General features: G+C 45.5%; 1 long non-coding RNA gene and 1 other non-coding gene across 2 annotated transcripts; one reads left to right on the top strand and one right to left on the bottom strand.

Annotated features, from left to right (window-relative positions):
- Positions 1–196: 196 nt before the first annotated feature.
- On the top strand, positions 197–25,051 carry LOC110341490. The gene is made up of 3 exons (XR_005873804.1): positions 197–391; positions 22,623–22,837; positions 24,951–25,051. It is a non-coding gene; the product is annotated as an uncharacterized LOC110341490 (long non-coding RNA).
- Positions 20,458–20,564, bottom strand: LOC121137299. Its single transcript, XR_005874561.1, has one exon. It is a non-coding gene; the product is annotated as a U6 spliceosomal RNA (small nuclear RNA).
- Positions 25,052–27,739: the final 2,688 nt, after the last annotated feature.

The raw sequence follows: 27,739 nt of genomic DNA on the forward strand, positions 1-27,739 counted from the left end.
GTCTACGCCTACCGCCCAGCGCCACCTAACGTCATTCGCAGAACCCCACCCCCATCCCCCGAGAGGCGGGCTTGCCTCACCCTCGTGCGTGGCCGCGGATTGGCTACCACTGTGGTCCCTGTCGGCTTCCTTACTCCGGGTAGAGCGGGCTCGCACGCGGAAAGTTGCATCAGCCGGACCCGGAATGTACGCGTGCGCAATCAATTAGCGCTGGTCTCCTAGGAGACCGCATGCCCCACCCTCTGGGTTAAAGAAAAGGACTCAGGGAGGTAAAAATGCATTTCTATGGAACCTGGGAATTCTCCTGAGCCCCTTTTTATGGATTCGATGCATCAAGCAGAGTATCACTTATCCGATACACATATCGGTCTTCTCGGATTGTTAAGTACATGTGAGTTAAATATGAGGTGTAACCAACATGCTTGGGGTTAAGACACAGATCATCCGAAGTGAGTAACGGTAGTGAAAAAAAAAAAACTCATGTGAAAACGACTCAGTCATGCATTCCTGTCCTCCCTGCTTTAGGGTCTCTAAGTTTCTAGCGTTGCCAGCGGTCTAGTTTGGACATCACAAAGGAAGCCGTGGTGTACAGGGCAAGCTGGTCACAGTGGGGAGAGTCTCCACAACGGTTGACTCACACCTCTCAGCAATAGTGAATTCAGTTCATTTAGCTCCTCGGTAATGAGAGCCATGGAGTGTGACACCCAATGAAGGACACCCCTGTGACATCTGTCCTCTGGAAAAAAAATTGACTGATAATTGTAATTGCTGTAATGAGGAAAGGGTTTTTTGTTGTTGCTTGAAACAGAATTTTACTCTGTAGCCCAGGCTGGCCCCAAACTAACCACACTCTTCCTGCCTCGGCCTCCCAAGTGTTGGCTGATTCTCTCTCTTTGCTGGTTTGTCTTAGTTCCTCCTCCCTCCCTCTCTTCTTTCCCCCTCCCTCCCCCATCTCTCTGTCTCTGTCTCTCTCTGTGTCTCTGTCTCTGTCTCTCTCTGTGTGTCTGTCTGTCTGTCTCTCTCTCTGTCTCTCTATCTCTCTGTCTGTCTGTCTCTCTCTCTCAACTATTTGTGCAGGGGCTGTCTACAGGGCACTAGCTGTCCTGGAACTAGCTGTGTAAACCAGGTTGACCTTGAAAACAGAGATCCTCCTGCCTCTGCCTACCCTTTAATCTCTGCAGAGATGAAAGGCATGTGACACCACGCCTGGTCTTTAGTTTGCTTCCTTATTCTAATTTTAGCCAGTAGTGCAATGACAAAGTCAAGTAGCTATCACAGAGGGAGAAGAGTTAGAACTAAGATGGAAGATCGTTGGTTTGCAGAGGGAGGCCAGCAGGTCCTCGAGCTTTATGGGGCCTATTCAAGGTTCAAAGAAAGTCCTCTGGTTCCTGAAACCAAGAGTTTCTGTCGTTTACTCCCCAGCAATATCTTATTAGTTATGTCTGGAAATATCTGGTGTCTTAATCCTAAAAACTTTAAGAAAATGTATTAGTACTGTTTCCATAGTAGAAAAGAGATCCGGGTATGCAAATTAATTACTGGAAGCTTCAGTTCCTTTTGAGGGGAAGCTAAAACTTATTTCTCTCTTAACCAGGGGGAGGGGGAGCTAATGCAGTGCCTAGCCAGATGGTGGGAACACAAGCGTTAGCCAATATTCTGCGGTTGTTCTCCGTTGCAGTCCTCAATTGTTTCCCACCGCCTCCAGAATAAAGGTTCAGCCTGACCTCCCCAATGCTACTCAGCCTCAGATTCTCTGTAGGGTGTCCTCTTCCAGAGCCTTGGACTTGGCCTTCCTCCTGGACTTTGATGACCAGGAAAGTCCCACCTTTTCTTGTCCCACACTTACTCACACTCCCAGATCCAACTTAGAGGTCAGTGTCTGAGAATCATGCATAGTGGCACATCTCAGCCCCTCAGGAGGCAGAGGGTATCTGTGAGTTCAAGGCCAACCTGGTTTACAAAGTAAACCAGGGCTACACAGAGAAACCTTGTCTGGAAAAATCAAAAATAGATAGATAGATAGATAGATAGATAGATAGATAGATAGATAGATGAGGTCAATGTCTGTTTGAGGTCCTCACTGATCTCCTACTCAGAATTAGTTGATCCTTTTCAACTCTGATATCACATTTTTTTGTTGTTGTTTTGTTTTTTGAGACAGGGTTTCTCTGTATTGATTTGGAGGCTGTCCTGGAACTCGCTCTGTAGACCGGGCTGGCCTCGAACTCACAGAGATCTGCCTGCCTCTGCTTCCCAAATGCTGGGATTAAAGGCGTGCGCCACCAACGCCATTCGATATCACACTTCTTAACAGAATTTAACAGATTGCACCATCCTTTCCTGTAAATGTTCCTCCGTTCCTGGCTGTAACGAACCATACCAACTTCTTCAACCTCCCAATGACAAGAGGAACTGTTTTATGTAGAAACTTTACACGACTGACAGTTGTGACACTTGCCTTTAATCTCAGCACGCCAAAGGTAGATGCCCGCAGATCTTTGAGTTTCAGGCTAATGTAGCTTACAGTGAGTTCCAGGACAGCTAGAACTACACAGAGAAGCCCTGTCTCAAAAAAAAAAAGTTCCCTTGAAGTTGGTTATTAAATGAGCCTTTAGAACCTCTTAGAGATCCCCCCTCCCCAGACAGGCTTTCTCTGTGTAGCTGTGGCTGTCCTAGAACTTGCTTTGTAGACCAGGCTAGCCTTAAACTCTCGTAGATCCCCCCTGCCTCTGCCTCCCGAGTGTTGGGATTAAAGGTGTGCGCCACCACCAACCAGCCAGATTTTTTTTTTTTTTTTGGTTTTTTGAGACAGGGTTTCTCTGTATTGTTTTGGAGGCTGTCTTGGAACTCGCTCTGGAGACCAGGCTCAACCAGCCAGATTTTATGATGTGTTTCTATCATGTTCTCTTCTGTTGGTCCTGAGATCCTTCAGGTAGTTATTGCTAAGATTGCTAAGGTCAGGGTTCGCCTTCCTTTTTTTGTTTGCATTCTTCCTCTTCTTCTCTTTCTTCTTCTTCTTCTTCTTCTTCTTCTTCTTCTTCTTCTTCTTCTTCTTCTTCTTCTTCTTCTTCTTCTTCTTCTTCTCCTCCTCCTCCTTCTCCTCCTCCTCCTCCTCCTCCTCCTTCTTCTTCTCCTTCTCCTTCTCCTCCTCCTCCTTCTTCTTCTTCTTCTCCTCCTCCTCCTTCTTCTTCTCCTCCTCTTCCTCCTCTTTCTCCTCCTCCTCTTCCTCCTCTTCTTCCTTTCCTTCACAGGGTCCTCACTATGTAGCCCCGGCTGTCCTGCAACTTGGCTAGATTTGCCTCAAACTCACAGAGATCCACCGGCCTCTGCCTGCCCAGTGCTGGGATTTAAGAGGTTTAAGAGGTCCACCACCATGCCTGACTGGCCCCTCCTCCTCCCCTTCTTCCTCCCCCTCCTCCTCATCCTCCTCCTCCTTTTCTGTCTCTGTGTTCACATGTGTGCTTCCAGCCATGCCAATGCCTGCCTGTGTGGAGTCCAGCGGCCACGGTTGGGTGTCTTCCTCTATCACTGTCCGCCATATTTTTTAGGACAAGGTCTATCACTGGACTTGGAACTCGCTGTTTCAACTAAACTAGCTGGCCAGTGAGTCTGTAGAATCCGTGTGTCTTTGCCCTCCAGCGATGGAGATGATGAGATTACAGCCACTAATTACCTGAGGGGTTTTTTGTTTGTTTTTGTTTTTTGAGTACTAGACTGAGGATCTGAACCATCTCCTCAACCTAGGTCAGAACATCAGAACATCTTTTTTTTTTTTTTTTTTTTTTCCGAGACAGGGTTTCTCTGTGGCTTTGGAGGCTGTCCTGGAACTCGCTCTGTAGACCAGGCTGGCCTCGAACTCACAGAGATCCACCTGCCTCTGCCTCCCGAGTGCTGGGATTAAAGGCGTGCGCCACCAACGCCCGGCTCAGAACATGTTTTTAAAAAATCCTTTCCACATTCTCTTGACAAAGACTTTTTTGTTGTTGTTTTTGGTTTTGTTTTTCTAGACAAGGTTTCTCTGTACAGCCCTAGCTGTCATGGAACTTGCTTTGTAGACCAAGATGTCCTGGAACTCAGAGATATGCCTACCTCTGCCTCTTGAGTGCTAGGATCAAAGGCATGCACCACCACTGCCAACTTCAATAGTTTTTAAAACTTACATTTAAAGTATTTATTTCAAGGTACATTTGTCTGAACTCAAATGTCACGTCTGCTGCGCGGCCTGTGTCCGAGAACATGCGGAGGGTGTCGGGTATTGAAAACACAGAGACTCGTTCAATGATATAAAGAAAACTTTAAACAGGCTCCAAAAAGGTTCAAGAAAACCTCCTAAGAAAAGCTCCCACCAGAGAAGCTTCTGCTCTCTCCTCTACCCTGGCTGGTTCTGCTCTGACACCAGAGGTGGATGTGTGTGGGTTTTTGAAGGTGCGGTTAGTCTCTGGACAAGGTCGAGGTCAGGGCGGTTTCCGTGGGAAGGCCTTTCCCAGGAACTTATTGTATCATTTTTAGTAAACATGTTTTTACTAAACATTGTCTTACAGCTGCCTACTCCCAGGCAGAAGGGGAAGTGGCCAGGAACTTATTGTATCGTTTTTAGTAAACATGTTTTTACTAAACATTGTCTTACAGCTGCCTACTCCCAGGCAGAAGGGGAAGTGGGTCTCTGCTCAAGGTCTGGTGTTCCCACACTCAAACCATAGTACACATGTGAAGGGCAGAAGACAACTTTTTGTTTGTTTGTTTGTTTTGTTTTTCGAGACAGGGTTTCTCTGTGTCTTTAGAGGCTGTCCTGGAACTAACTCTTGTAGACCAGGCTGGCCTCGAACTCACAGAGATCCACCTGCCTCTGCCTCCCAAGTGCTGGGATTAGAGGCGTGCGCCACCAACGCCCGGCTAAAATAATTAATTTTAAAAAGAAAAAAAAACAAAATAATATGATGAAATAGGCGTTAGAGGCTGGGGCTGACTCACTGCCCGAGAGCACTGGCTCTTATAGAGGCCCTGGGTGGTTTCCAGCATCTATAAGCTGGTTCACAATGATCCCTAACTTCAGTTCCAGGGGATCCAGGCACACATGTAGTGGCATATACACACATGCAGACAAAACACTCAGATACGTAAAACCTAGAGAAAGAAATTTAATAAGATAGCAGTTAGAACATGGGACTGCAACTTGAGGCCAGAGTCCACAGCATGTGTAGGGAAATTCCTCTGCAGCTCTCTCTGTCTGTTCTGTATCAGCAGCCCCTGGTTTGCCTCTATCCCCTGATTGGCTCCACCCACTGTGCTCTTTCAAGTACCCTGTTGGGGGTCTCTGCAGATGCCACAGTCTGCAGAATAACAATCCTTGTGAGGCAAGAAGGAGATCCAGTTCAACACGACTCAGTAGCCGGTGTTGGTTCAAACTTCTAGAGTCTGACCCCAGGCAGTATATTGTTGGCATGTGTATTTTTGTTTTTGTTGTTTTTTGTTTTTTGAGATAGTTTCTCTGTGTAGCTTTGGAACCTATCCTGGCACTTGCTCTGTAGACCAGGCTGGCCTTGAACTCACAGAGATCTGCCTGCTTCTGCCTCCTGAGTGCTGGGAGGAGATGTGTAACCTGTTTTCCTCCCCTAGAGGGCTGGGAATGGAGATGGCTAATAGTCTCTGATAACCCTCGTGCTGTCTGTATGACCAAGACCACACAGGATCCTCTAGGCCATCAAGATAACACAGGTAGCCTGTCTCTGGAACCTATCTCCAGGGAAGTAGTGGCATGTACTTTGAGAAGAGTTTGATGTAATTATGCCTCCTAATGCACAGGGTATTGTATTACACCAGGAAACTTTTTTTTCCAAATTGTGCTGTACTTAACTATGCCAACAATGAGTCATCTCTCCAGCACCCTCTCTTTTTTTCTCTCTTTTAATGGAGCTACTCTAAATTAAAGGAAAGCCTCTCCTCCTTCCCTCTAAGACCCCAGCACGTTTACATCCTTTTATTTTGTGTCCTTTCTGTCTAGTGCTCTCCCTTCCTCCTCAAGGCCCAGTGGTGGCCTTGAGGCGCTTTCATTCTAATTTCCTCACAGAAAGGAATTGTGTCAACTTCCTTTCCAGACTGCTGCTGCTGCTCATCTTTTTCTACAGTAGCCTTCCACAGGAGCAGACCTCATACTCCACCTGCAGCTTTTCAGTGGGTTAAACCACATGCTCCTAAAATCAGTTTCTTAACTTTTTAAAATGAGACTTAAAGATGTAGCTCAGTGGTACAGCCCTGGTCTAGGACGCCCGAGCCCTGGGCCTGGTCCCCAGCATTGCCAGAGTAAAAAAAAAAAAAAAATACCCAAAAAGAAAAAAGACCTTTCTTGAGTGCAGTTTTTTTCTTTTTTGGGGGGGGGGAGGGGGTTGTTTTGAAATAGGGTTTCTCTGTTTAACAACCCTGGCTGTCTTCGCTTAGTAGGCAGGCTGGCCTTGGACTCAGAGATCACTGCCTCTGCCTCCCCACTGCTACAAAGGCATGCGCCACCATGCCCAGCTTCTTGTGCAGTTTAATTGTAATTTTTTTATTATTCTTATCGTCAAAGTTGCTTTGGGAGAGCATGCAACCGGAAAGCTTTAAAAGCTATGATAATCTGGCTTTGCCTTGAGGTCTCAGCTGGAAGAGAATGGGTGAATCAGCCTCCCAGCCAGAGGGCAGAGGGCGGCTCTGTACACAGAGATAAGCAGTGCAAGCTGCTGAAGACGAGAAGTCCTTGGACTGGCAGAGTGACTGGCATTTTGGCAGAAGACAACAAAACCCTAGTTCATTGTATTGACCTTTAAAGACATTGCCAGGCCTTAACTAAAAGGTGCACAGCTTATTTTTTGCAATTCTTACTTAGTCCTCACATCCCTCACTGTCCTGTCTTCACACCCTATCTTCCCAACTCATTTGCCTCAATTTAGTTAGCTCTTTTGCTTGTTTGATTTGTTGGTTAAGTTTTTATTTTGAGACAGAGTCCTGCAGTGTAGCCTCAGCTAGCTTTGAACTCACCAGTCTCCCTGCTTTAGCTCCTGAGTGCTGGATTACAGATGTATGCCTCCATGTCAGGTCCTAGTCACCTACTTAACCCTTGTCATCATCTCTTATTTTATTCTATTATGACCCATCATCTCCAGTCTTCTTCTAATTAGACATGAAGTTCATACCTGTAATCCCAGCACTTGAAAGGTTAAATCTGGAGGATTGCTGTGAGTTTGAGGCCATTCTGGGCTACATCCTAGTGAGTTTCAAGTCTCTCCAGAGTGAAAGAACCAGAACACCCTTTCCTTCTCTTGTCTCTCTCTCATTCTCCGCCAGCAAAACTGCAGCCTCTCATCCTGTGCCTACAATCCTGCATCGCAGCCTTGCTAGGGAAATCACTCAAGCATCCACACTAATCTTAGCTCTGCTGGGAACTGGGTACCCTACCCTCATCCCCTAGTAGTTTAGTTTTTCCCAGACCTTGAGACTATTTCACAATGCTCCCCACTTCAAATTCCAACCTTCCCATAAATACACATTCTTAGCTTAAAATCTCACCTCATAGTGTGAGAGCCGGTTACATTTTAAGTTTTAATTACTATGCCTAAAATATCCATGAAGCAAAAATGCCTCTGATTTGCAAACCCCTTGCCCAAGGACAGATAGCTCCTGAAGTACTGGAGGCTATTGTTTATGGGAGATAACAAGCCACATGTTTTCACTCCTCTAAATAAGTCTGTTTGCCCCATCTTCTCTAGATATGCTTGATTACATGTGGGTGGGAGGTTCACAGGCAGGAAATACATCAGGATGTACACTTGTCCCTGATTGGACCTGATAGGAAATATTTAAGCTACTGCAAACCGTGATTTAGGGCTATTTTCTGGATACACTGGGATGGACCTGGCTGGATACCTGGCCAGTATTTAATTAAAGCTTGCTTCAAATTTGGCTTTAAATTGTGGAAGTGGTCTTATTCTCAACCAGTGGGATTAATAATACTTCACTGAGAAGAAAAAAAAAACACTTTATTTTTCCCCTGCCCAATCCACCTGTGGCTGGGCTCATACTCAGAACCTTTAATGTCATTGCCCAGCCAAGAAGCCTCTAAGCTCTCAGCCTTGTTATCACTTCTCTGTATCACACAAAATTTTCTCTCAGTAATAAATTATTTAGGCTAGCATATTTTAATGTAAAATATATTTCTAAACCCTCCTAGATACATTTTCCTCCAACTTTATTCATTCTTTAAATGAGTTTGAATGTTTTACCTACGTGTATACCATGTTCCACATGCATGCAGCACCTGAGGGGTCAGGAAAGGGGAGCCAATCCCCTGGAAATTATGTTAGTTACAGATGGTAATGAGCTGTCATGTAGGTGCTGGAATTCAAACCTGTCTCCTCTGGAAGAGTAGTGAATGCTCTTAACCACTGGGCCATTTCTGCCTCCCCTCCAAGTTTTTACAGAAGCTAGATGGTCCAAGCGTTGCTTATGTTCATGATCTCCATCTTCTCTCCCATTATCTCTTAAAGCCTTCGACCTGTACCCCACTACACACAGCCTCCAAGAACCTTTTAGTACATCTAGTCTCTGGATTCTTAGAGGTTGAATTCTGCTATCTACAAGATGCTGCAGCCCTAACACCCAGTTCTTAGGAATTGGTATTGTCTGGAAATTCCTTTTTTTTTTTTTTTTTTTTTTTTTTGGTTTTTAAGACAGGGTTTCTCTGTATTGTTTTGGAGGCTGTCCTGGAACTTGATCGGTAGACCAGGCTGGCCTCGAACTCACAGGGATCTGCCTGCCTCTGTCTTCCGAGTGCTGGGATTATGGAAATTCCTTCTTTACAGATGATCATGTTAAAAACTGAGTCATAGGATGAGCCCTGATCCAATTAATAGAACACGTATGAAGAGAGGAAACTGGACAGAGACGTGTGTGCACACAGTGCACACAGAGAGAATGCTGTGAGAACATGAAGCCAGAGGTTAGAGCCATGTATCTACCAGCAAATAACCAGACCCTAGAGGAGAAGCCTGAAACAGATTCTTTCCCACGGTTCCCAGAGGAAACAGACCACGGAGCTCTTGACCCTGGATTTCCCGCCTCATCCTCTGAAGTAGACGGTGACATGACTGCACCCACCCCTGGCACTAAACAACTTTTCACAACATCCTCTTGGTTTTCCTAGAATTTCATTGCTCCCTTCATCCTCCTCCTTTTCTTCCTCCTGTTACTCTTTGTCCCGTTCATACTGGTTTTTCTAGATTCCGTAACCCAAGTGATTTCATCCAGTCCCAAGAATTTAAATGCCATCCAAATGCTGCAAACCCCGGGGCCTAAACTCCAGACTGACTGCCCCTTGGAGCTTCAGATTCCACTCGGACATCCATCAGACATGTCAAACTTACTGTGCCTTCATCTCATTCACATACTAACCATAAACAATATGCTTTCCTACTGAGCTGGACCCAAGCCCCGGAAGTCATTCTTATGCCTCTTTTTCTCTGGGGTGACTGAACCTGTGAGGCAAGTACTCTTCCTCTACACTAATCTCCCCTGTCCCTGTCATTCTGTGTTGCTGGGTATTGGACGAGAACTTCACACATGCTAGGTAAATGCTGTACCACTGAACTACAGAATGACATTTTAAAATGAAAGTCATAGCACAGCTGGCAGTACAAACCTGTAATCCCAGTGCTCAGGAGGACGTGTCAGGGTGATAAGGAGTTCAAGGATATTCTGGGGTACATAGCAAGTTAAAGGTTAACCTGAGCTACATAGTGAGACCTTATTTTGAGTTGGGGGGATGGGAACAGAAAGAAAGGAAAGGAAAAAGAGAGGGAGGAAAGGAGGGAATGAGGCGGGGCGCTGGTTCAGTGAAGATGTCCTCTGAAGCCACTCTACCCACCCTTCCTTGTCCTCAGTTAAGATGTCCTCTGAAGCCCACTCTACCCACCCTTCCTTGTCCTCAGTTAAGATGTCCTCTGAAGCCCACTCTACCCACCCTTCCTTGTCCTGTCTAGACCATGCCACACTCTACTGCGTAGTAACCACTAGGTTTGGTGAGTATGGGTTCCTGTACCTCCTGAAGACATCAAAATCCTTGAGTGTTCAATGACTTACATAAGATGGCAAAATACCCATTGCCCTCTTTAAGACAACTAGTAAGAAAGTTGTTTGGTATTTCTTACCAGAAGAAATTCCTAAAAATCCAGGCCCCTCTCACCATGCACATGGAGTAGTGTTCCCTGAACCCAGGAAAAGAGATTTCAGTTGAACCCTGGAAGTCCTTGGAGCACAAACCTCATTACAGGCAGAAATAAATATAACACACCTGTGGAGGTGTAAGTGTGCCATTCCCCATCCACTCAGGTGTGTAAACATTGACCCAGCTGGTGGTGCTGTTTGGGGAGGTTATGGAACCTTCAGGATATTCAGCCTTCCTGGAGGAAGTGCATCGCTGGGGGCGACCTTTGAGAGTGTATAGATTTGCCCTACTTCCTGTTCTCTCTCTCTCTCTCTCTCTCTCTCTCTCTCTCTCTCTCTCTCTCTCTCTCTCTCTCTCTCTGTGTGTGTGTGTGTGTGTCTGTCTCTGTCTCTCTCTCCCTGTCTCTCTCTCTCTTTCTCTCTCTCTCTCTCTCTCTCTCTCTCTCTCTCTCTCTCTCTCTCTCTCTCTCTCTCTCCCTCTCTCTCTCTCTCTCTCTCTCTCTCTTTGTGTCTGCTGTTGAAGGTGTGACCTCTCAGCCTCCTGCTATGGCCATTTGATGCCATCATGGACTCTCACTCTGGAAATGTAAGCCCAATAAACTCTTCCTTAAGTGATGGGGATGTCCTTCTGTATATATGTTTCTCTTATTGGTTGATGAATGAAACACTGATTGGCCAGTAGTCAGGCAGAAAGTATAGGTGGGGCTACCAGATGAGGAGAATTCTGGTGAGAGGAAGGCAGAGAAGCCACCAGGAGACGCCATGGAGCTACTGAAGGAATACCATGCCGGAGCCTTCTCCAGTAAGATAAGGCCATGTAGAAACACATAGATTAATAGTTATGGGTTACTAAGAGAGAGGTAGCCAGTAGGAAATCTAAGCCATCGGCCAAATAGGTTATAAATAATATATGTCTCTGTGTGTTTGTTTGGGGCTAAACTACTGTGGGACCACGCAGGAAAGAAACGCCATCTACGCTTAAGTTGTCTGTAGTGATGGTGTTTTGTCACAGCAGCAGAAGAGTAACTAGTACACCACCCCAAGTGTGTACTGCTGCTTTGGCATTGCTGAGGACACCATAGTAATGCTTGTTTTTACATTTTCCTTCTGTTTTTGTTTTTCTTTCAAAACAGGGTTTCTCTGTGTATCCCTGGCTGTTCTGGAACTTGCTCTGTAGACCAGGCTGGCCTTGAACTCACTGAGACCTGCCTGTCTCTGCCTTTCAAGTGCTATAATTAAAGATGTGTGCCCCTATGTTCAGTCTACAATTTTAAGTACATACCCAAACCTTCAACAAAAATTGGGCTGTTGTTATGTTAACAAATTTTTTGTCTCCGAACTTTATAGATCTCAGAATTTCCCTTATATCTTTTTTTTTTTTTTTTTTTTTTTTTTTTTAGTTTTACAAGACAGGCTTTCCCTCTGGCTTTGGAGGCTGTCCTGGAGCTCACTACGGAGACCAGGCTGGACTCGAACTCGCGGAGATCCGCCTACCTCTGCCTCCCGAGTGCTGGGATTAAAGGCATGAGCCACCAACGCCCGGCTTCATGGCAACTCTTATGAAGGAATACATTTAATTGGAACTCATTTACAGTTTCAGAGGTTCAGTCCATTATCATCATGGTGGGAACATGGCAGCACATAGGCAGACATGCTACTCGAGAAGGAACTTAGAGTTCTACAGCTTGATCCACAGGCAGCAGAAGGAGACTATGTACCACACTGGGTGTAACGTGTGCATATTTGACCTTAAATCCTTTCTCCATAGTGACACACTTCCTGCAACAAGGCCACCCCTTCAAATAGCGCCATTCCCTTTGGGTCAAGCATTCAAACCCATGAGTCTGTGGGGGTCATTCCTATTCAAACCACCATAGGCTCAATAGTTGAATTTCAGGAATAAGCAACTGGATGGATAATCCGTACTGACACAGGTAAAAGTGCCTGCTACCAAGCCTGACAATCTGAGTTCAAGCCCCAGGATCCACATAGTAAAGGGAGAGGACCAATTCCTGAGAGTGGTCCTTTCAGCCATGCATGCAGGCAAACACACACACACACACACACACACACACACACACACACACACACGAAAATAAAAAACATAGGGCTTAGGGGTGCATACTCTTATAATTTCCACACCCAGGAGCAGAAACAGGTGGATCTCCATGAGTTCAAGGCCAGACTGAGCTACATAGTGAGTTCCTGGCCCACTGGTGGTACATAGTAAAAACTTATCTCAGCAAAAAAGAAAAAATGACAACCAAATGTCATCCTTCTTATGGATTTGGGTTCATACAGCCTTGTTCTCCTGTTCCCTACTTCTCACTACCCAGACCATCTATCCATATCCAAATGCTGATGGCAGACTCTTCATGGGAACTCTTTTTCCAGGGAAACCCATACACTTCTAAGGAATATTGGAATAGCAGAATATTGGCAAGAAAAAAGAAAAACAGATCTCACCTGAAAATGTTTTTAAAAAAGCAATGGTGTGGGTCAGTTCTCTCTCTCAATTTTATGACATATGAGTACTTGGTCTGTCTGTCTGTATATATGTATATATGCCACGTGTGTGTTTGGTGCCCACAAAGTTAAAGGAGGCATCAGGTCTCCTGGAACAGGACTTACAGACAGTTGTGAACCATCATGTGGGTGCTGGTGTGACAGGGCAAGACAGTGCAGAGGTTCCTCTATCTTGTATTCTTGCCTAGGCCATTTCAGATTTAACTAGAATTTGATCTCCTTGGTGGAGAATCCCATGGAAAATTACCCAAAACTCTATTCTAGAAACCCAATGTCAAGATGTCCCAGCAACCCATTTTAGCTTCTGTTAAATCGCTTGCTTGTATGGAACCCCATGCCCAACCCTGCAGCTGTAAATTAATGCCCTGGACAGCAGGGCACAACAAAGGTCGAGCCCACGGGAACCTGGAATGAAAGGGACAAGAGACACAAAGAATGGACAGCAAGACAGGCTCTCTGATCAAGCTGCAAGTTTTTATTTTCTCACAAGGATTCTTATAGTGGTTGAAGCAGGAAGCTTGGGGGGCGGGGGTTAGGTGGGAGAGGTTGAACCAGGGAGCTTGGTCTTGGCAGGATGTGTTCCAAGGACACAAGTCTGCGGCTGGGGAAGTCTGGACTGCAGGCCTTGAAAGTATTCTGTACAGAAAGATAAGCAGACACAGAGACATAGCAACTTAGCTGTGTTAGTTTCTGAGAATACAGTAGGAATATGAAGATGGCTTTTATTACGCGATCCTTATTTAGGACCTTCCACAGCTGGCAATATTTACAAGAGGTCCTATATTCCAATGATTGCTCCTGGCAAATCAAGATGCCAGAATGCAGTTTTTATTTCAAAACTCCTGTGCTTTGGATACTGAGGCCATCCCTAGGCCCCTGAATATCTGTGTAGTCCTAGTCAGCCAGAATAAAGATTTTCAGTGGGCTATAAACTGTCTGAGTGGTCATCTCGGGTACTCCCATGACACTGGGAACCAAATCTGGGTTCCCTGCTAAGCAACAACTGCTCTTAACCACTGAACCATCTCTATAGCCCCTTGGTTTAAGAAAAAAATGCTTTAAAGCTGAGAGATAGCTTAACAGTTAAGAGCACTTGCTGCTCTGAAATGACTGAGGTAACACCATCCTGCCCTGACTCCATTTTTTTATTCCCTTAGACAGTTCTCAGATCTCTACCCCTATTCCCCAACAGTCACATATGCCTTGGCCACACATTTGAGATTTTCATGACTGTTGGGAGCACAAAGGTCCTAGAATTTAGGTAAGCACTAGGGAAACCAGAAATGTTTTCTGAGACAACAAAGGCTTGTCTCTTCAGTGGAAGAGATGTATAACCTAGTTTGGGCCCAGAAGGCTGGGAATGGAGGTGGCTAATAAATGGCCCAGTTGATTCTTTTGCTATCTGTAGGGCCAGGACATACCTAGCTCCTCCAAGGTCCCCTAAGCAGGAACAGAAATAACTAATGGTCTGGGTGACCTCTGTGCTATCTGTATGACCGAGACCACACAGGATCCTCCCTCTAGGCTGTCAAGACAACACAGGTAGCCTGTCTCTAGAGCCCATCTTCAGAAGTTACATGTACTTTGAGAAGAGTTTCAATATAAGTATACCTCCATGAGTACAAGGGATTGTGTTACACCAGGAAACTTTCTTCCAAGTTGTACTGTGTTTAACTATGCCTACACTATACTGCCTGGCGTCAGACTCTAGAAGTTTGAACCAACACCGGCTACTGAGTCGTGTTGAACTGGATCTCCTTCTTGCCTCATGTGGATTGTTATTCTGCTGGCTGTGGCATTTGCAGAGCCCCCCCCCACCATAATGGCATCGGCCATTGTCCAGATATATTAACCAAAATAATTGTCAAGTTATGTCTGAAATAACTACTGTGCTCTGCCAGAAATGAACATTTCAAGGTTACTTTAACCCTCATCTAACTTTGCTGCATCTTTGTGGTGTTTTGCCTTTAAAAATTGTATCCTGTCTTTGTGAGTTCGAAATCAGCCTGGTTTATAAGAGCTAGTTCCAGAACAGCCTCCAAATCCACAGAGAAACCCTGTCTGGAACCACACACCCCCCCAAAAAAAAACTGTATCCTGATACTGAGTTTGGGCACCAAGAGAGTTTCAGGGCCACAAGCCCACTTCTTGGTCTGGCCATCAGTGAAAAGGACTTAGAAGTTTAACTGGCTCAATCAGTGTATGTCAATAACTATCTTTCAAGGATCATTACATTCTTGCAGAGGGCTCAGACTTGGTTGTCAGTATTCACATGGCAGCTCACAAGCATCTCAAGTTCCAGGGATCCAGTGCCACCAGCTGGCCTGCTCGGGTACCAGGCAGGCAGAGCTCTTACATACTGAAAGTACAAAAAAGAAAATGTGCACTTACATATGTGCTCATGAAATAAGTTTAAAAAAATTTTTAGAGACAGTGTTTCTCTGTTTAACCCTGGCTGTTCTGGAACTCACTCTGTGTTATGAATACGTGCAAGTCTGGACCTTTGGCAGATCCTGTGGTGGGTGAGGGACAAACGGAGGGTGAAAGACAGAGACCTGCAGACATTGACTTCTGTGGAAAGGTTACTGGGAGAAGGGAGGAGAGAGAGGGAGAAAGAGAAAAAGACAGAGACAGACAGTGACCTTCTCCCTCAGAGGAATGGCAGAAAGAGAGCGGAAGTGGACCGAGTTTGCCTCTTAAAGGGACCACTGTGTAACCCTGGCTGTTGTGGTATTTGCTGGTTGCCTAGGCTGGCCTCAAACTTAAAGAGATCTGACTGAGTGCTGGAATTAAAGTTCGCCACCACCGCTTCCTGGCTACATTTTCTGTGTGTGCCACGCCCGGCATGGGTTTTAGAGCCCTAATGTAGACAAACTCTATGCTAGACACAGCTTTGAGCTTCATACGTATTGTTGGGGGAGGTGAAGGGAGATGATCAGAAGTTCAGCGCCATCCTCAGCTACATAGGGAGTTCTGAGGCCAGCCTGGGCTCCTAGAGACCGTCTCAAAATAAAATAAGGCACTTTTTCGCATACTACATTTTTTTGAGACTGAGTGTTGCTGTGTATCTTACAAACTATCAATTTTCCTGTGTACTAGTTGGTTTTGTGTGTCAACTTGACACAGCCTACAGCCATTAGAAAGGAAGGAGCCTCAGTTGAGGAAATGCCTCCATGAAATCCAGCTGTAAGACATTTTCTCAACTGACCAATGGGGGAGGGTCCAGCCTGTGGTGGGTGCTGCCATCTCTGGGCTGGTGGTCCTGAGTTCCGTAAGAAAGCAGGCTGAGTAAGACTTGGAGAGCAAGCAATAAGCAGCTTCCCTCCATGACTTCTGCATCAGCTCCTGCCTCCAGGTTCCAGCCTACGTTCTCTTCCAGCCTAGTTCCAACTTGAGTTCCTGTTGTGACTTTCTCCAATGATGGATTATGATGTGGAAGTATAGGCCAAATAAACCCTTTCTTCCCCAACTTGATTATTGGTCATGATGTTTTATCACAGCAACAGAAACCCCAACTAAGACATCCTGCCTCAGCCTCCTGAATGCTAGGATTACAAGTTTAAATCACTATGCCTGTCTCTCCTACATATTTAAACTCATTTCTTGATTATATCTAATGCCTGATACAATGTGAGTCTGTGTAAACAGGTGTTGGGAAATCAATGGCAAAAAGTTTATATATGTTCACTACAAATACATATTTTAAAGCAAATATTTTCCACCTGGCTGGCTAAATTCCAGAAGACAGAGTTAGCGTCATCCACACATTTGGTCCTTTGAGTGGCCAGTGTCTGACACCTCACCGGACCCTGAGAAGGTCACCGTTGTTGTTTGTGGTAAGAGATCAGCCAAGAGGTGTTCCAGCCAGCAGGAGCTCCTCACAGCTTAGAATACTGTCCAAATTCCACTGGGTTTTTTTTGTTTGTTTGTTTGAGACAGGGCTTCTTTGTGTAAACCCTGCCCCCTGGCTGCTGTCCTGGAACTCAATCTGTAGATCAGGCTGATGTTGAACTCACAGAGATCCGCCTGAGTGCTGGAATTAAAGTTAGACACCACTGCTGCCTGGCTACATTTTCATTTTTTCTTTTTCTTTTCTTTCTTTTCTTTCTTTTTCTGAGATAGGGTTTCTCTGTGGTTTTGGAGGCTGTCCTGGAACTAGCTCTTGTAGACCAGACCGGTCTTGAACTCACGGAGATCCTCCTGCCTCTGCCTCTTGAGTGCTGGGATTAAAGGCTTCGCCACCACCGCCCGGCTCATTTTCATTTTTCAAATCCACACTAATCTTTGCCCCACAAACTTCAGTATTAGGTAACTTCTTTTTTTTATTACTCTTTCAGCTTCAAAACCCAGCCCTGTGGGCTTCCTTTGTTTCTGCTCTCTGGTGACCTCTCTTTCCCAATCCCAGCCCTCTCATTCCCACTCCCTCAGGGGGTTCAGATTTCTACCCCACTTGGCTAAGAAATATCCTTAACTAAGACTCACCAGATTCAAGTTCAAACTTTTAAAAGCTCCACAGGGACATGTCCACAATGGCTGCAATGCCACAAAAGCACTTAGAAACACAAAGAGTAACACTTTTTACTATTTACTGAAGACAATTCCCTTGGAAGCCCCACAGAATCCCCGTGTGTGAAATCTGAATAACCACCGCCATGAGTTAAAGGTTTCTGGGTAAAGTCCTTGAAAGGAGCCACAATACCTCCATCTTCCATTTGGGGCTTACTTCTGGGCCACAATTCTGCTCTAAGAGCTGAAAACTGTCACATGCCTCAAGAGGTCCCTTCCCTGGTATTATAAATTGGGACCATAAGCTTTTTGAATGTAAAGAATTGTCTTAATCTATTTTTGTAACCCTTAGTCAGGTACCTGATATAGGAACCCAGGGCACATTTCCAGAAGCATCCCTTCAACTGTATTCTTTGCAAATGATGGCAAGCCGCTAGGGAGCATCAATATATTCAATATATGCTTGTTGACAGAATTAATGAGGCATATCCACTTTCCAAGGTTGACATCAAGTATAATAAGACACCCTGCAACTACCAACCATCAGACTAACTTAAGAGACTGTTACATGTTGCTTAGAAGAGCTAACACAAGATCAAGGGATAAACAAAGCTGTTTACCCCGACAACCCTAACAAACTAGGCTTGACTACCTGTCCTCTATAGGTCAATTGGAGATAAAAGCAATAGCAAAAACCAGGCAAAGGGCGCGTTTATTCAATGTGACCATGGTAGGAAGAGAAACAATAAGGTTCAGTGGCCCCATATTTAGGGTCTTGACCTGAAATTTAGGTGTTATTATTTATTTTTTATGTGTATGGGTATTTTGCTTGCATGTATGTCTGTGCTGCACAGGTGTCCTGCTGCCAAAAGAGGGTGTCTGATCCCCAGAAACTGGAATTATGGATGATAATTAAGCCTGGGTCCTTTGGAAGAGCAGCAAGTGCTCTTAACCACTGAGGCATCTCTCCAGCACCTAGGTTTCAGTTTAAACAAACAGCAAAGGTAGGGCTGGGGAGATGCCTCAGTAAATAAGAGCATGTACTGTGTGCGTGCGTGCATGCATGCATGAATGCGTGTTTGAGACAGAGACGCATTGTGTGGCTCTGGCTAGCCTGGAGCTCTCTCCAAGCTGGCCTTGAAAACATAGAGATCCACCTTCCTCTTCCTTCCCAGTGCTGGGGTTAAAGATTCATGCCACCACACTTGGCTGTACTGCTCTTGTATAGAACTGGATTTACTTCCCAGAACCCACAAAAACTCCAGCTCCGAAGGATCTGACAGTTTACATTGGTACATGCACATATCTACACACAGATTTTTTTGTTTGTTTTTCTTTTTTCTTTTTCGAGACAGGGTTTCTCTGTATAGCTTTGGAGGCTGTCCTGGAACTAGCTGTTGTAGACCAGGCTGGTCTCGAATTCACAAAAATCCACCTCCCTCTGCCTTTTGAATGCTGGGATTAGAGGCATGTGCCACCCTGCCCAGCTGTTTGTTTTTCAAGACAGGGTTTCTCTGTGTAGCCCTAACTGTCTTAGATCTAGTTCTGCAGATCAGGCTGACCTGGAACTCACAGAGATCTGTCTGCCTCTGCATCCTGAGTGCTAGAATTAAAGATGTATACTGCCACCCACCTGTACTACACACAGATATTTATGCACACAAATAACTTTTAAAAATTAGATCTTAGCTGGGTGTTCGTGGCACACGCCTTTAATCCCAGCACTCGGGAGGCAGAGGCAGGCGGATCTCTGTGAGTTTGAGACCAGCCTGGTCTACAGAGCCAGTTCCAGGACAGCCTTAAAAAAAAAAAAGTAGATCTTTAAAAAGGAAGGTGTGTATTAGTTCCTATCATTTTGATGATTTTGTAGTGTCTAGTGTTTTTAGTTTTCCTCGCTTAACCACTATGTTAATGCTGTTTGTTTTGTTTCCTGTAGCTTTTAGAATGTGTTTATTCTTCATTTCAGTCTGTAGTATTCCTGTTAGTGTCCTCTGTAGGACTCCCTTAATAGCCATAAATTATTTTAGCCTGCATTTCTTATGAAAAGCTATTCTTTCATTCCCTTCATTCATGATTCATAGTTTTGCTGGGTATAGTAGTTTGGGGTTGGCACTTGTGGACTTTCAGAACGTGAAGTACACCACTATTATTTTATTTTTCATATTCATAATTTATTTTTATTTCATGTTCATTGGTGTTTTGCTTACATGTATATCTGTGTGAGGGTGTCAGAAGCCCTGGAACTGGAGTTATAAACAGTTGTGAGCTGCTATGTGGTGTTGGGAATTGAACCCAGGGCCTCTGGAAGAGCAGACAGTACTCCTAACCACTGTGCCATCTCCTTAGCCCCATTTACTTTTTTGTTTGTTTTGTTTTTTTTAGTCAGGTGTTCTCTATGTAACAGTCCTGACTGTGAGTTTGAGGCCAGCCTGGTCTACAGAGTGAGTTCCAGGACAGGTTCAAAGCAACACAGAGAAACCCTTCTCAAAAAAACAAACTGGTGGTGGCGCCTTTAATCCCAGCACTCAGGAGGCAGAGGCAGGCGGATCTCTATGAGTTCGAGACCAACCTGGTCTACAAGAGCAGGACAGCCTCCAAAGCCACAGAGAATCACTGTCTTGAAAAACCAAAATAAACAACAACAAAAAAAAAAACCACCAAAAAACAAACCAGTGTTGAAAGAAAAGGTGTGATACGTGTGAGTGTGTTTGTGCTCGTTTGTTAGAGTGGGTGTAGGCATGTGAATGACATGTGTGCACGTGGAGGGCAGCCGGTGACCTCGGGTTGTCAGCCCTCACCTTCTGCCTTGTTTGAGTCAGGGTCCCTTTGCTGCAGTTAGGCCAGGCTAGCTGGCCTGAGAGCTTGCATTTAGTGCCTGCTGGGATTACAGAACTTGTCCTACTGCATCCTGCCTTTGCATGGGTTCTGGGGTTCCAAACAGGTTTCCACACAAATGCTTTTACTCTCTTATCCATCTCCCTATCCCTCCCTCCACCACTGAGTTTTTAATTTCAAGTTTGGATTTCCATCAGTGTTTCTATCTCTTCACTGAATTTATGTCCTCAGTTATCTTCCAATTTCATTCAATTCTTTGTCTTTTCTTGGAATTCATTGAGGATTTTATTCCTGTCACATTTAAACTCATTTAGGTATTTATTCATGTCCTCTTTGAATTCTTTGAACATATTTACATGTCTTTCAATTTTCTTTCTACCTTCCTTCTTTGCATTTTTTTTTAGCCTGGAACACTTCAGGAATTTGCATGTCATCCTTGTACAGGAACCATGCTAATCTTCTCTGTATACTTCCAACATTTGTATATGTGCTGCCGAAGTGAGCACCCTTTTCTTTAAAAATTTTATTTATTTTTGGTTTTTCGAGACAGGGTTTCTCTGTATTGCTTTAGAGGCTGTCGTGGAACTTGCTTTGGAGACCAGGGTGACCTCGAACTCACAGAGATCTGCCTGCCTCTGCCTCCAAAGTACTGGGATTAAAGTCTTGTGTCACCAACACCTAACATTATTTTTATTTATTTATTTTGAGACAGGGTTTACTCTGTAACAGTCCTAGCTGTCCTGGAACTTTCTCTGCAGACCAGACTGGCCTGGAACTCATAGAGCTTTGCCTGCCTCTGCCTCTTGAGTGCTGGGGTTAAAGGCATGCGCCACCATCACCCGATTCCTTTTTTGTAAATCTACCAGTGACACTTAACCCTGCACAGGGATTTGTAGCTCCCAGAGGTTCCTTCCAGGTCAAAGGAAGTTCCAAAAATATCTAGAGTTGCTAGTCTCTTTGTGAGAATAGGGGTACGTGGTGGTGGCGTGGTGGTGGTGGGGAAGCAGGTGTCCTCCTGTGGCTCATAGATCCAGTTCTGTGCACAGCTCTTGTAATTCCCCAGCTTCTCAGGATGGACTACAAGCTCGCCTCCTTCTCTGCTGTGAGTGATGTTCCTGCCAACTTAGATGCAGAAGCCTCCATGGATGGTCCCAGACTCAGAGTCTGCAGGGTTGGTCTCTCTGAGCATCATCACCTGACCTGCAACATTCAGCCCCTCCCAGACCTAGCAACCATTGGTCCTGGGTGTATGGATTTCACCAGGCCAGTAAAGAAGGGGCGGTCCCTCAGGCGGATGCAGTGCTCCTTGAGAAGTCCTCTGAAACCTGCATGCATTCCAAGCCAATAAGGCAGAATCCCTTTGGTTCAAATTGTTTGAAGATCTCTCCCGTGAGCCCCCACTTCAGGCTTGGTAGCAATGAGCTGCACTTACTGTTCACCGTGGTCTCCTTGAGAACCCAGGTCTTTAACTCTGGCTCTAACTCAAAGTCTTTGGAATTTTATCCATGCTGTTCTCATCGTTGGCCATTACTATCCGTACTATGGGATGCTTGAAGTTTAGTCTTGGGGACCCATGTCTTGCCTCTTGATTGGGATAGCTGAGGTAGTGCCAGCTCAGCTAGGGGCAGGTGTACTTCTGATATCACTAGTGGGTGATCTCAGGGGGTGAGACTGGCAGGGTTGGCAGGGATGTGGCCTCTGACCTGAGGCATAGGCAGGTGCTCTAAGCGGGTACCTAAAACCTGGGAGTTGGGATGTGACATAATGGTGGTCTCTGACCTGAGGAAAGAGGTAGGTGTACCTTGTGGGTTATGAGACTACAAAGTTTAGGAATTGGAGGGAGGGGATAAGACCCTGGAGGTTAAGGAGTCAGGGTTGGGAAGCAGTAGATGTGTGGACTCTGAAATGCTGGGGGACAAGGTCCATGTAGGTTCAGTAATGTTGTAGGGTAGCATGCTGGAGGGCAGGAGATGTGGCCTTTGACCTGGGTGCAAGTTCTGCTCAGGCCCTGAGATACTGGTGAGTGAGCTGCTCATGGCTTCTGTACATTTGGGGTTAGGGTACCGGAGGGAGGGAAGGAGGGAAGGAGGGAAGGAGGGAGGGAGGGAGGGGTGGCCTCTGACCCGGGTAGTGTGCTCCACTTAGGTTCAAAGGTCCTGGGGAATGAGCTCCAACTGAGTCCAGAGGATAGAAGGTAAAGCTTCTAGCCTGGAAAGCTGGGCCTGAGTTTTCTGAGGAACTGGGAAATGAATTCCACCCAGGTTAGGATGCCAGAGGGAGGAGGTGTGACCTCTAACTTGGGAAGCAAGCTTTTCTCAGGTCTTGAGCCCTAGGGAGTGCTTACATATTCTTTTTTGTTTGTTTTGGTCTTTTGAGTTAGGGTTTCCCTTTGTATCCCTAGCTGTCCTGGAATTGGAATTATCTCTGTAGACCAGGCTAGCTTCAAACTCAGAGATCTGCCTGCCTCTGCCTTCCAAGTGCTGGGATTAAAGACTTGTGCCACCACTATCTGAATTATATTCTTAATTGTGCATAAGATGAGTTTCTGAAAAACCTCTACCTAGTCTAGGATGGAGATCACCACAGATCCCTGCAGACAAGGATGGAGACACCACAGATCCCCATAGACAAGGATGGAGACACCACAGATTCCTGCAGACAAGGATGGAGACACCACAGATCCCCATAGACAAGGATGGAGACCACCACAGATTCCTGCAGACAAGGAGCAAAATATGAGGTTACCAAGAGGAGCTGTTATCGCATCTTGGTAGTTGTGGTAAGAGTTAGCTCTCTGTGGACAATACAACTTGTAGGTTCATGGGAAACTACAAGCTGGCCATGTAACTGGAAACAAAGGAAGCATGTTATATTTAATGGCTAGCAGGCTCTGCCCAGAGACCAGTAACACCTTTAACTTTGGTGGTTGGAAGTGTCATCCAAGGTTAGTGTTAGCCAGCAGAATAAGCCAAGGTCATCAACTAGCAAATGATGGACTTGGGGAAGCAGTGGGCTAGCATATGGTTCAGCAGGAAAAGATGCTTGTTGTCAAGCCTGTTGATTTAAGTTTGATTCCTAGGATCCACATGGTAGAAGGAGAGAACCAATACCCAAAAGTTGTCTGCTGACCTCTACCCAAAACACTCTGCTGTGTACATGCATGCACACACATGCATGCCCACTCAAATACACATACACAAGTGTCTACATTTTTTTTTTGTTTTTTCGAGACAGGGTTTCTCTGTATTGTTTTGGAGGCTGTCCTAGAACTAGCTCTGTAGACCAGGCTGGCCTCGAACTCACAGAGATCCACCTGCCTCTGCCTCCTGAGTGCTGGGATTAAAGGCTTGCGCCACCAACACCCAGCTGTGTCTAAAATTTTTTTGAAATGGAAATAGTGGACTTCAGTGTGTGACCACCATCATAATTGGGTAAGAAGCACATGAATGGCATATAATCATCTCCATGGTTAGTCCACATACCAAGGACATGTGAGTCCCTGTTAGCTTAGCTTGTGATGTGCTCAAAGAAATAACCAACTTAATAGAAATTACCAGTCTTTCTCTGGTCTCTGTCATGTCCTATAAAATATCTCTAGTCAAACAGCTCAATGGCAACTCCGTTCAGCTGCTCTCCTTACGACCCAAAGTCAATCTTTCTTGTAATCCTCCTACACAGGAGCACTGATTGCCTTCTCTACATTAAATCCTTAAGCTTTCTCTCTTTCTTTCTTTTTTTTTTTTTTTTGGTTTTTCGAGACAGTGTTTCTCTGTATTGTTTTGGAGGCTGTCCTGGAACTCTCTCTGTAGACCAGGCTGGCCTCAAACTCAGAGATCCACCTGCCTCTGCCTCCCAAGTGCTGGGATTAAAGGCGGGCGCCACCAACGGCCAGCACGGTTTCTATAATAAAACTTTGAAAACTCATCCTTTGTCGTCCATCAATCCCCCCCCAGTTTTTGAGACAAAGGACCCAGAACCACTAATTCAGTGGAGGCTTTGGTGGCCATGAATTTGCAGCAGCGTGTACACTTGAGACCAGAAAGTCTGTCCTTTTCAGGGATCCCCATCTCCCCCATTTCAGGGACAGGGACATTTGCCAACATTTTGCTGCATGCCAGTGAGGAATTTGTGTTTTCTAGAAGTCTCCATGAGGCAGTAAAGAACCAAGACAGGAAACTAGCCCAGTCATGGCCAAGCTGCCTAGTGATGACCTGGAGGTTCCCTGAGGTCTGAGACTCACAGTAGCAGTTAGGGATGTGTGTTGAAGACTGGGAGGTAGAGATGGTATAGGTAGAGCCTGGTGTGTGTGCTAGACCCAGATACAGTGGTTTCCTCCCAGCAATAATAGAGGAGACGCCAAACAGAGTTACATACCTATGCCTCCAGCTTCAGGAGAAAGAGGCAGGAGGATTTCTGCCAGTTGGAGGCCAGCTTGGTCTATATAGTGTATAGGGTGAAAGTGAACAATGACCAAAGTGCTCATTGCAGAGGAAAACATGAAAGTAGACAATGGCAATAAGGGCCATTGTCCATTCTTTTAAAAATAAATGTCCCAGCCCAGGCGGTAGTGGCGCATGCCTTTAATACCAGAATTTAGGAGAGGGGTCGGGAACCTCCCGGAATTTAGGAGGAGCCTGCTTTTCCCAACCCCTCCCAGAATTTGACCTACTTTCTGTTACTCAGGCAACTCAATAATCTTTATGACAGTCCTGTTAATCATCCACTTGACAGAATCTATAATCACTTAGGAGATAGGCCTCTGGGAATGCCTGTGAGAAATAATCCTGATTGATGTGGGTGGGACCTTTCCTAAGCAGGGGATCCTAGACTGTAGAGAAAGCCATCCCAGCACTAGAGAGCATGCTTTCATTGCTCTTTTCTTCTGACTGCAGACTGGTGACCAGCTACTTCAAGTTCCTGTGGCCTCGACCTCCCTGTCATGACGGACTGTACCTTGAACTGCGAGCTAAAATAAACTCTTAGGTTGCTTTCATCAGTGTATTTTTTCATAGCAACAGAAAATGAAAGTAAGACAGCGCTTCCAAGAGTCCATTGCAGGTCAGCATGGAGACCTGATATGGTCTGGATTTCTTCCTTAGTTACTTTTCTGCTACTGTGAAGAGATGCCATGACCAAGAAAGCTTTTGGGAGAAAGAGTCAGCATTCAGGCATTTACACTGGCATGCTCTTAGGGACCTAATGGGACACAGCAGCAGCAGCAGCCAAGATGTGCAGCTGCTGCAGCCACCACGTAGAGCACTCCCTACACGCATGTGCTATATCCTCTTGTAAAAGGCAAGCCCTTCTCGCCCCTCTCTCTTTCCCTCTGCTCTTACTGGGAGGCTGCCTCTGCACCTCCCCCAATAAACTCCCACATGAGCTCTGTTGCATGGTGGCTCCAATCCACCAAGGTCGTTTTCTGCTACTAAACTATTATACTGGTGCCGAGACACCGGCAGGCCCTTCTGGTGGCTTCCCCTGCCTGCTGGCAGTCTGAGACACAGTGGAATCCTGTACCCAGCCTACATACAACAGGCTCACTTTCCAACTAACCGATCACTGAGTTTGAGACTTACAGTTTCAGAGGGTTAGAGTCTATGATCATCATAGCTGTGGAATATTAGAACTAGGCAAAAATATGCTACATTGGTTTATGCCGCAGAATATTACTTTAACGATGCAAAGATGTATTACATTTTTTGTACTGCATTTATTAACTATGTAAAAATGTGCTGTGCCGGGCAGTGGTAGCGCAAGCCTTTAATCCCAGCACTCGGGAGGCAGAGGCTGGCGGCTCTCTGAGTTCGAGACCAGCCTGGTCTACAAAGTGAGTTCCAGGACAGCCTCCAAAGCCACAGAGAAACCCTGTCTCAAAAAAAAAAAAAAGTGTTGCATTTGCATTAACTAAATAAAATTAACCTGGGTTTAGAGAGGCAGGATTAGCAACTGGTTGACAGGAAGGAGCAGGGGGGAGCTTAGTGTGGGGCATCGTGGAAGGGAGTGGCTTCCAGGACACCAGCAAATAGAGAAAGTTAACCAGTTACTATTCTAATTCTCTGAGTTTGAAGGTTTTTACTCTAGCCTTTGAATCTTGAGTTTTATTAGAATGAAAGAGATTTAGTTAGAACTGCCTTTAGCAGCAGCAACAGAGCCATTGTCTGGGGGAACAGAATCCCCCCAGGCTACTTACCAGTGGCCAGGCCTCTAGTAGTTTAAAGTACAACCGCTATAGCCAAGGTAAAACAGCACAGCATGGTGGGAAGCGCGGTAGCAGGCTTGGTGCTGGAGCGGTAGCTGAGAGCTACATCTTAATCCACAAGAAGAGAGAATCAGAAAGAAACCTCAAAGCCCGCTGCCAGTGACACACCCCCTCCAAGGCCACACTTCCTAATCCTTCCCAAATGGTACAACCAATCAGGGACTGAGTATTTAAACATACGAGCCTATTGAAGTTCATTCTCATTGAAACCACACACATGATGCCCTTCTCAGATAGACCCCACTATGTTTTTAGTATCTGTGGGCCTTCACATAGACAGCTGAGCCAACCATAGCTAAGGACAGAAGCTGGTCATCATGTAAAAGCCATACCAGAGGACAGCAGGGTCATTCCCAACTCAACTTAAAGGACTGTCACTACCAATAGTCACATTCCAGTGCTCATAGCAGACAGGAGGATAACAAAATGAACTGAAGGGAAGAATAGAATGCCTGGGCTAGTGCTTGCAGACTGGAATGCTCACAAGACGGAACACTCATGGGGTCATAGGGTCCGTGCAGCAGGGCAGCAGGGAGGCAAGCCTGAGTGGTAAACCTGTCTCAAGGTATACTCAAGAGTCACTTCCTCCAAAACACCCAGTCACCACCATGACCATTATCACCAGCTTAGTAGGGTCTCCTTGTTCATCAGCTACCTCTTGAACCTAGTGAGTACTTGGAAGATATAAAGTGGAGCTAACCTCAGCACCCTCTTCAGCAGCCTGTCTGTAATGGCCTAGGTGAGACCATGGAAATTTTATCTGCATATATGTATACGCACCATATGTGTGTAGGAACCCATGGAGGCCAGAAGAGGGCACTGGAGCACTGGAACTAGAGTTACAAATGGTTATAATCTACAGTGTGGGTGCTAGGAACCAAACTCAGGTTCTCTGCAAGAGCAGCAAGTGCTCTTAACTGCTGAACCATCCTTCCAGCCTCATGATTATCTCCTTTAAGCAAAGATGAATAGATGTGCAATAAAATGTACTCCAAATAGTGACACTATTTAATTAAAAAGGATTGGGTACCAGTCAGCCAGAGAGTACACCTCTAAACAAGTATGTTTTAAAGAAATTTTTTGTTTATTCTTTTGTTTCTGTTTTGCTAAGACAGGGTTTCTCTATGTAGCTCTGGCTGCCCTGAAATTTTACTTTGTAGAAAAGTCTGACCTGGAACTCAGAGATCCACCTGCCTCTGCCTCCCAAATACTGGTATTAAAGGTGTGTGCCACACTGCCTAGTGTACTTGTTCTTTTTTTGTTTTTTTGAGACAGGGTTTCTCTGGCTGTCCTGGAACTAGCTCAACTAGTCTCAAACTCACAGAGATCTACCTGCCTCTGCCTCCCAAGTGCTGGGATTAAAGGTGTGTGTTGGGGACTGCTAGAACCTTGAACAAAATGGAGTCTGTCAGCCATTTCTTG

The sequence above is a fragment of the Mesocricetus auratus genome, unplaced genomic scaffold (assembly GCF_017639785.1).
Source record: "Mesocricetus auratus isolate SY011 unplaced genomic scaffold, BCM_Maur_2.0 Super-Scaffold_100676, whole genome shotgun sequence".
Classification (NCBI taxonomy): Eukaryota; Metazoa; Chordata; class Mammalia; order Rodentia; family Cricetidae; genus Mesocricetus; species Mesocricetus auratus.